We start from the raw sequence: 8253 nt of genomic DNA, 5'->3' as shown, positions 1-8253 counted from the left end.
TCTAAAGCCATAAAACCATAAATGTGCACTCATGTAGCAGTAAAACTTAAGGGTAACAGTTAAATAAAAGCGTGCCAGTAAAGAGCATTGTTTCTGAGTAGGCCTTCGAGAGCACTTGTGCTCATTATTCAAATTAACCTCAATCAGATAACTCCTAGAGTTGCTTTGGTGCAGTTTGGCAGTTACTGAAAGAGAAATTATTTCCGCTGCGACCCCTCTGTTGATTTTATTGTTTCCTAAATTGAGAAACTTGGCAAAGGTGCCAGCCTTTGTATTTTCGACCTTTTTAGAATATTCAGATCTGAACTTGTCTGTCACAACAAAGAAGTGTTACCAACATTCTGGTACTGCCTCCAGTCCTGTCTCTGTCATGTTGGCACGGAATGGGAAAGACCAGTGAGCCACAATGACCAGACTTCGCCAAACAAGTCATTCTGAATCCCCCTAGGTAAGCTGTGCTGAGCCCTACCCAGGGCCCTGTTAACACTCCAAACATTCAAAGTCACAGACCCGTGTCCCCAGCCATGCTCTTTAAACACTTGTTAAAACTTACAGTTTTGCTATGTCAACAGTCTGAGAACGACCCTTGTGGGACTGCTACTGCACTGTATGCACAGTAGAACGTCAATGCAGACAAGATGGAAAAAAAAGGAGGAAAGGGGGAAGCACCGTGTGCGAGAGAAAGGCAATAGAGGGAGAAATAACTTTACACAGAAACTGCACGGCCCCTGCTTTCCTTTTCCCCTGTCTGCTCCATGAAGGATCTGATTGAGAGACAGACCAATCCAACTCTAGAGCCATTCAACCAAACTGCTCCTGTGCCCCTGACCTGCTGTCTAAACCCCTAAATTAGACCACTGAGACCCCAGGAGAAAGGCTTAAATTACCAGTACCTGTGAAACCTTGGCAGTCCTCATCACCCCGAATGGAAATACTGCGCAAATAAAAGCAGACTGGCCTGTCTGCACACACTCTCTCCCTCTGCCCACAGATGGATGGTGAAAGGCAACATGAGCCTCTATGGCAGAGTCTGGAAGAACATTAGCAGGTTTCTCTTCTGGTCCCTGTAGGTCCAAGGTAATAGCTTTGTATACAACCACAGAAGTATTACCTTTCTGGATTTTTTCGACTTCCAGAAAAATACGGAAAAGAAGTTGAGAAGATGGGGTAAGAATGAGAGCAAAACTAGAACATTTGAAGAAGACTAGGCCACCAACTGAGGGATCTATTTTGATTAGAAAGCATGCATCAGATTCAGCACTGCTATGGAATCCCTGTGTGACGAACAACCAAATCCATCCCAGATGTCCCAGAGGTGTGGGATAGTGCTTATAATTTCCGGATTTAGCCACGTTGGTGGCAACACCATGTTCTCAGCCGCTCAAACCAATCATTTTACACTCACTCGTCAGGGTTTGCTGTTCCACTTCGTCATAGCAACAAGTGCACCCTTAACCGCGTAGACATCCATGTCAGTATGCGCATTCTGATGGTTTTTTTTTTCCTTTCAAAAGCGCTTGCCGTCAGCTAGATCACCCAGGTGGGATCTACAGGTGGGATTTCAGTGCTAAACGCTTCGGCATGTTTTTAGACACTAGCCACATTTAGGGAAAATCTAAGAAAATGTAAAGGCAGGGGGTAGATTAGCGTACACACCACCATGTGTTATCAAAAAGAAAAAGAAATGTGGACATAATAAAACAGACTCAAAATTGCCCTCATTGAAAACTGAGAAATGGTCACCACTTTTCTGCAACTTCTCTCTTTTATTAATACATTTTTTTTCATTCCTGGGGGTGATGAAGACGAAATATAATTCATCTGTGAGTGGGTGAAGACGAGCTTCCTTTCCATTCCCAACATAAGGTGTCGGAAATAAGAGAAATGATTATGAAAGGATAGGGGAGAGGAAACTTAATGGAAGGAAATCATCTAGACTTTTCAGTCATTTTAATGTCCTTGCGGAACATGAGTTGGACAAGTCCGTCTGTCAGGAGGAAGGGGTTTCTTTTATTGCAATTTTGTATTAAATGTGTCTAAAACTGTATTTTTTTCAAGCAATACTTTTTTTTCTTCCAGCTTTAAACAGTAAACAAAAAAATTAACTGCTTTAATTAGATTTTTAAAAAGGCCAACAGAGATACTGTAAAGAAAATATACAGTTTAGGACAGTATACAATTTTCTCCCCTACAACCTTTCTTTTGCACATTAAGCATAACAACCTAGAGTCTGCTTCTTCCTCTGGCTGTTCACCCAGCCTGAGGCCCTGTCTCTTCTAAAGACCTGTTTGTTCACAAGTGGAGCACAGCAGGTGTCTGAGCAAAGTGCAAGGTGGAACTGCAGCTCCCACTTCTGCTGTGAAACTCATTTGCTGAAATGTTCTCAGTTTTACAACAAAACCCTCCACGCTTTCAAGCGGGAAAGTGCAATTTTTCATCAAAAATGAGTAAAAGCTGGTGGCGGTGGGGAAAACACGGAAAGTGTCATCAAAGCAGATTATTCAGCTGCAAATTCAAATGTCAGTTGTTGGTAATCTGCTTACAGCTGGAAAACATTGTTCATTTTACGCCACAATTTTCCCGTCCTCCCGAAACGCATTCAAGATTTCAACACAACCTTTGCCAATAATAAAGTGGGGGCCAATCAAATCAAATAGACCGGATCTTTACCGAGTAATTTGGGATCTGTGTAATCGTTAACCTTGGCTCAGAGTAGGAAGTTAATGAATCAAATCAATACCTCTCTCTGCTGATCCATAATTATTTGAAAAGAGATGAAAATTTAAACAGGCCCAGCCTATGAGGTTATCATGCCATGCAATTAGTTCGCCTGAGGGAGATTATGTTACCTAGATACCATTGGGGAAGTGTAATTTCTCTTGCAGATGGAGTTTTTTTTTTAATGAAGAGTGCAATTACCTAAATAGGTCAGCCAAAGACACACTACTGCTGTTACTGTTGTTGCTGCTGCATGCAGCTTCTCCAGGTACCTGAGAGAAAGCTCCTGGAGAAAGACAAAAAAAAAAAACATGAGGGAAACACTGTGCAAACGTTTCCTCCCCCCTTCACTACTCTCTCTGCTTTCTCTTTTTCATTCACACTCTCCCTCGGATAATCCCTGGATGGCTTGTCCTCTGTTTTTGCTAATTAAATAGAGCGTGCACTGAAGTCTTTGTCTTTGCTGAGATTCAGGAGTAATAACACTTTATCCTAAAAATATTTTTTTCTGGATCGGGTTTAAAGTAATGTGATGTGATTGCTGCACACGCAGCAATTCATAACACAACAAATATCACAGGAAATATCACAACAAATTGTCATATTTTAAAGATAATTTAGCCACATTTTAAGGTTTTCCTGTGCCCGAATCCGTGTCACACAATCAGATCATTTTAAAATGACAAAAAACGACTCATTTTAAATATTGCAATTAAAATCTAGTGTTATTATACAGTGTCGTTTAAAAAGGGATTTTTGCACAGATCAATACATAACAGAATTGTTTATATGCTGAACTTGAAAAAAAAGACTAGGGATTGCCTTACCCCTTCTCAATTTCTTACAACGTCTACAAACCATGCAAATGGAAAAAAATAAATAAATAAATAATAATGATTAATGAATAAAATAATAAGTTGTTAAATGGAATTTGGTTAAAGTGTTTTATTTCATGTTTACATGTTTCTGTGCCATTACAAACAGAGAAAACACACAACAAGCACTGAACTCAGCAGGACACTAATTTTAAAAAGTAGGTAACAGAAAACAGGTATTTAATGAAACACAGCTCCAGATCCAGAAAGATCATAATGAACGCCAAGTGGTGGTTAAAAAGAAGAAAGAAAAATGGGAAAGATTTGCAACTGTTAAAAACGTATTCTCATGCATCATTCACATTGCTAACTTAAAAAACAAAGATGCTATTATCTACATGCATATGATTGAAAGCATATTTTGGCACATCTTCTTTCCTCATACAAAACAAGTGACCTTGTGAACTGCCAAATGGTGTCTGTTTCAGGTTCTCAGTGTGGCAGGTGCTTTGATCACGATTCAACCAATTTGTCAGCATGCGTTGTTTTCCTGAGACTTGGCAGAGAGTCCTTGAAGGTTTCCAAGTTGAAACTTGGATATCCGCATTCCAAAAGCATTTCTTCTTATTTGGTCCTCTTCAAAATATCCATTTATTGTTGTGGTGACCTGCATGTTAAACAGACGCGATTTAGAGATGACGAGAGGAGAGCATCGGATGATGTCTCGGGCCTCCCGGTAGACAGTTATCTGATCCAGATCTGACATATCAGCGAATGATGGAAACGGCACTCTCCTGTCTTTTTTGACGGACAGGCTCGGCCCAACCCTCCTACACAGTGACACACAGGAAATATGTTTCAGGGAATGATACTTGCATACCCTCTTACACTTAATCATTGTCAATCATTCGTCTTGCTTGGCTCGTTGGGTAATAGGAACAGATCCAACATCACATCCCCTCCAATCTGTTTAGCTCTCACACGGGAGGTGCATGCTGTTTTCATGCCTGTGTGGGATGGCTTCAAGCTGTTTTCTTATCAAAAGGCCCATTCAGACATTCTCTTTGAGAGGCACTGCAAACCTTAGATCTCACAGCCTCCGTTCAACCACATGTCTTGATTTAAGAGGCCAGAATCAGATCTGCTGCCACAAAAAGCTGTCAGTGTTGAAGAACGGGATGTGATTTATCATCCGAAACCACACCGAGGCCTGATAACCAGAGACCTAGTGTTTGCAGGCATATGTGTGGGGTTGTGTTTTTCTGTGCTCACACAGAGAAACACTAACTGATCACCCCTTTCACCCTTCAACCTCACATAAACACCCTAAAAACAGATCAACACAAGTGCTAAAGCCCACATGTCTCGTGGCTTTATCAGTCCAATGCTTTTACAAAAAATCAGTTCTACACAGAGGCTGCTGCGTCCCTCCTTCTCTTAGATGGACCGCATGCTTTTTACAGACTGGAACTACATCACCTTACACCCAGAGATCCTCTCTAAACGTTCTCTTTTAAACCTCCACTAACAGGCTCATCATTGATTTTATGTCTGTTATTTCTTTTTTTTTTCCTCTTCCTCGGGTTGTAAGCAAGCAAACACAGCTGAACCATAACACCCTGTGTCCCACTGTGTTTCCCTCAGGGCGTTCTTACCACAAAACAACTACACAGCATCAGCAGTGCAGGCCACTGAAAGGCAAAGGTGACAGGAGAAAGTTCTTTTTCTTTTATTTCCACCATTTCAAACAGTCGTCAAACAAACTTCCATCTTTTTCAACGTTCAGAGGACGGAGCAAAGCTAGCTCCTCCATTTCTTTTCATATTGCCATTTCTCCTGCTTTACTTCCCCATTTTCATGCTATCTCTCACAGTTCCTGTTTTTTTTTTTCTTCTTTTTTGTGTGAATTGGTCACTGTTACCTCAAAGGCTCACCAAACAACAGAAAGAATTGGATTGTCCACTCGACATTCCACTCTCTCCCCGCCCTTTTGCGTTCGCCGCTTCTTCTTTGTCAACACTTGCTGTGTGTAGAGGTTTCGGTAATGTAAATAATCATCAAAAGGTGTGTCGAGGGGATGATGAAGAGACTAAACTTACCAAAAGCTGCAAACCTCGCTTGCTCTCCTGTCCTTGTTAGCTCAGCCATTTTTGAGCGGTCAGGCTGTCTTGCCACAATCACACGCTGGCGCCACAATTGCCGAGCTCCAACTGCAACCCTTTCACTGTGTAATGAATACATCCAGAAATAAACTAACCGCTCGTGCCCCGCTGCTTGCCCCCTGTGCTTATATGTACAGAAACAAGACTGGAGCGATATTTGTGTTGTGCCCAGCATAGTGGCGTGCTCACCTGGGCCCCAGGATGTTGTGTGGTAACAGTTTGGTTAAGGTTAAACACAGAACTACTCAGTTAAAGAGAACTGACCTCTTGCCACTGTTACCAACGTGTTGGTCCATGCTGACTCCTAGCGAACGGGTATTTTGGGTGGGACAGAGACGGCCGGAGAAGCAGAGCGATGACAGTTTCTGCTTGAGAACTGTGTTTTACCCGAAGCTCCGTCCTTGTTCTGGTATTTAAATGGCATGTACGTGAACCCAGGCACATGCAGCACTTACGAAACCACAAACTGAACATGTTTTAGTTTACACTGAATATATGTACGATTTCTCTTCTGATATAAGTTCCGTCTGAGTGTCTGGATGAATGCAAGGTTAGTTGTCACAGGAGATAAATATACCTGCACCGAACCCACAGGCTTCAGTCTTGATTGTGCAAGGGGTGGTCAGATCAGAGCAGTAATTTTCCACATCTACAGTCAGCCCTCTTGAGTCCACACTGAAGGGTGTTTCTGAGGACAAGTGTTGCCTGGTTTGGTGGGTTTGTAAGTGTGCTACGTGTGCCCCGTGAGCTTGAAACATTTGGCTTCTCTGCGTCTTTTTGTGCCGCTCTTTTTTTTTTTTTGTTTCGTTTTTTTACGTCGCCTCAGTTGCAGGAGCAACAGCTTTCTCTGATTTAAATTGCTGTTAGTATTCTTGAGGCTGACTTTTATTTATTTTTTGGTCTTTATTTCATCTCCGTGAGCAAATAAAACCAGAGGTTTATTTTGCTTTCCCATCTGTAATAAATGAAACCAATTAAGATATACTTTTAAATTAGGAGGGAGGAAATCCTAATTTTCTCTTTAAGTGCAGTTTCCACGGCAATCAGAGGACTCTGCAGGGGGTAGAGAATGGAGGCGTTGGGTGGGAGCGCACACAGCAGGGACAAACTGACTGAATGCAAGATCCTACAGCACTCATGGCTCAATCTTCTGCTGGCATGCACTTTCGTCTTCACACACAAACATCTTCAAGGCGTTACTTACACACAAACTTATACAATAGTTAAAGTCAAAGAAGCATTTCGTCTTTTCCCTTCCTTCTTCCGCTCCATCGACAAACTTTGTTTAAAAATATAGTCCTACCTTGTAAGAAAAAAATAAACTCAAATTTTGTAAAAGCGGAGTCTTTATTTTAGTTTGGAGTCTTTTAAATGACCTTTAAACATAGATACATGTGCAGGTTTGGGTTTGTCTGTGAGCTTAAGATCGTAAAAGAAAACTTACGGAGTGGGATTTTGCAGTGATTCACCAAGAGGTGCTAACGGTCTTTGTAATGTCGACATACTACGTCTGACACAGAGATACATAGTCTTGTGTCCTCCCCCTATTTTCCTATGAATGAACCTGTCTCCAGGCAAATGTGGATATGACAGCTTCCTCAATCTGTTTACGAGGAAGTATCTACTATTCCAGTCAGAATCTTAGGGAACTTGGCCCTGCGTCATCATTTCTTGTCGTGTCTGGCTGGATTCTCCCTTGAAGTCTGATGAGTAATTTCTGTTATTTCAAAAACAGACATTTAGTTAAAGCGTTTGACAAAAGAAAAAAAAAAACAGCAAAAGAACAAATAACTGTACTTATACTTGCATGTCTCTTTAAAATGAAGCTAAACCTACAAGCAACAAAGAGGACTATTGTCCGACTATCTGAAAAGACTTGAAAAGACACTCCAATTTATTTTTTGATTAAAAGGAGCATATTGCCACAGCAGACACTTTTATTTAAAACAACTGATGCATGATTCACAAACAAATTAACTTAATAAGTGCAGGGCTGGAGCCTTGACATTGTAAATGCAGAAAGCCTGCTCTGCTGTGAACATTTATAAATGAAGTTAACAGCACTTATAGGAAACTCTGACTCTTTAATTGAAATATCTCTGTTTGAAACAACTGCACTTCAACATATTTTAATCAGCGGTGTGATTTTAAGCTAACTGTTGTACATCCCTTTATTCAATAATAAAGACCATACTAATATTCTTCTAAAGTTTTTAGTAAAGATGTTACCATTATCCTAAAAATATTCATTAAATATATATTTTTTAAATGATTGTATTGAAATGATTTTACAAACATCACAATTCTATTTGAAACTTCCATCCTGACCATGGGCTTTCACATTTTTTTTTTTTTTGCTAATGGAGTTTTTAGTTGGATGTGCTGCTCCTTTTGCTCAATCTGAAAGCTTTATATTCAACTGACAGAAAGGATTTTTGCTCTGACATGTTTTTTAAAAACTGTTTTTCTGTATTTGTGTCAAATAGTTTTACATATGTTCAGAACTTCAGAAGAATTTTAATGCAACTCTTCGAAATAATTAATTTGTACTATATTAT

The 8253-nt window shown here is 40.5% G+C and overlaps 1 long non-coding RNA gene across 2 annotated transcripts; it reads right to left on the bottom strand.

Moving 5' to 3' along the window:
- Positions 1-213: 213 nt before the first annotated feature.
- On the bottom strand, positions 214-6330 carry LOC144994428 (uncharacterized). 2 transcript variants are annotated; one of them, XR_013657969.1, is made up of 3 exons: positions 5633-6330; positions 5455-5556; positions 214-4363 (listed from the first exon to the last, which is right to left on the bottom strand). It is a non-coding gene; the product is annotated as an uncharacterized LOC144994428 (long non-coding RNA). The 2 variants fall into 2 exon arrangements; XR_013657968.1 differs by having other exon boundaries at positions 214-4200; positions 5633-6326.
- Positions 6331-8253: the final 1923 nt, after the last annotated feature.

This window comes from Oryzias latipes, chromosome 9, assembly GCF_053564925.1.
Source record: "Oryzias latipes strain Hd-rR chromosome 9, Olatipes_Hd-rR_3.1".
Taxonomy (NCBI): Eukaryota; Metazoa; Chordata; class Actinopteri; order Beloniformes; family Adrianichthyidae; genus Oryzias; species Oryzias latipes.
This window is presented reverse-complemented; position numbering and strand designations above follow the sequence as displayed.